Raw genomic sequence first — 1,031 nt, forward strand, 5'->3', positions numbered from 1 at the left:
TGTGAGCCACCATGTGGTTGCTGGGATTTGAACTCTGCACCTTTGGAAGAGCAGTCGGGTGCTCTTACCCGCTGAGCCATCTCACCAGCCCTTGATTTTTTTCATTTCTGATCAGAGAACATGCTAAGCATGGCCACCGCCAATTCTCAGGAACCACTTCCTTCCGAAGCCTTTTCCCCTTTGTCCCACTTCCTTCTGAAGCCTTTTTCCCTTTGTCCCCTCATGTCCTCGAGCAGGCCTTGGTTTTGAGGCCTTGCTTCCCTGCCTGTTCCCACAAGGGGGGCAAGGTGATTCTGAATGCTCTAGGCTTGGGGAGTAGAGCACCAACCCCACTGAGATTCGTCTGTCAAGCACAGTAAGGCTGTTGCCTGGACTCCTAAGACTTCCCCACCCCCACCCCACCCCATCTGGCCCACAGTGGTGAATGAGCCTCCTGATACGATCCTCCCAGGATATACTTCCATCTCTCACCTCCTATGAGGTTTTAAATTTTTATTTTCTATGTACAGATGTTTTGCCTGCATGTATATCTGTGTTCCATGTGTGTGTGTGGTGCCAGAAGAGAGCAGTGTCTCTCCTGATACTGGAGTCACTGGAGATTATGAGCTAACATGTGGGTGCTGGGAATCTAACCTGGGTCCTTTTAGGTTTTTTCCCTTTTTGTTTTTGCTTTTGAAACAGGACGTACGCCACCATGCCCAGCTGCAAATTAGCTGTCTTAAAAACTAGGTTCTAAGTCCCTGAGGACAGGAAGAACTTGTCTCATATTTATGTGTAATCGTAGCACCTGGCAACCAGCAGTAACTGTTGTTAAATCTCAGAGCAAGTAAAGGCCAGAGTTAAACTGAGTGTAGTGGTACTCAGACTTGTAAGAAGCAGGAAGATTTAGGATAGCCTGGACTACATAGTAAGCCCTAGATTCAAAATAAAAAACAGAAAGTGAGCCGGGCGTGGTGGCGCACGCCTTTAATCCCAGCATTTGGGAGGCAGAAGCAGGCAGATTTCTGAGTTCGAGGCCAGCCTGGTCTACA

At 48.5% G+C, this 1,031-nt stretch overlaps 1 protein-coding gene across 3 annotated transcripts in view; it reads left to right on the top strand.

The window, feature by feature from the left end:
- Positions 1 to 1,031, top strand: part of Flot2 (flotillin 2) — a 26,283-nt gene that overhangs the window by 12,710 nt on the left and 12,542 nt on the right. The window lies entirely within an intron of this gene.

This window comes from Mus pahari, chromosome 14, assembly GCF_900095145.1.
Source record: "Mus pahari chromosome 14, PAHARI_EIJ_v1.1, whole genome shotgun sequence".
Taxonomy (NCBI): domain Eukaryota; kingdom Metazoa; phylum Chordata; class Mammalia; order Rodentia; family Muridae; genus Mus; species Mus pahari.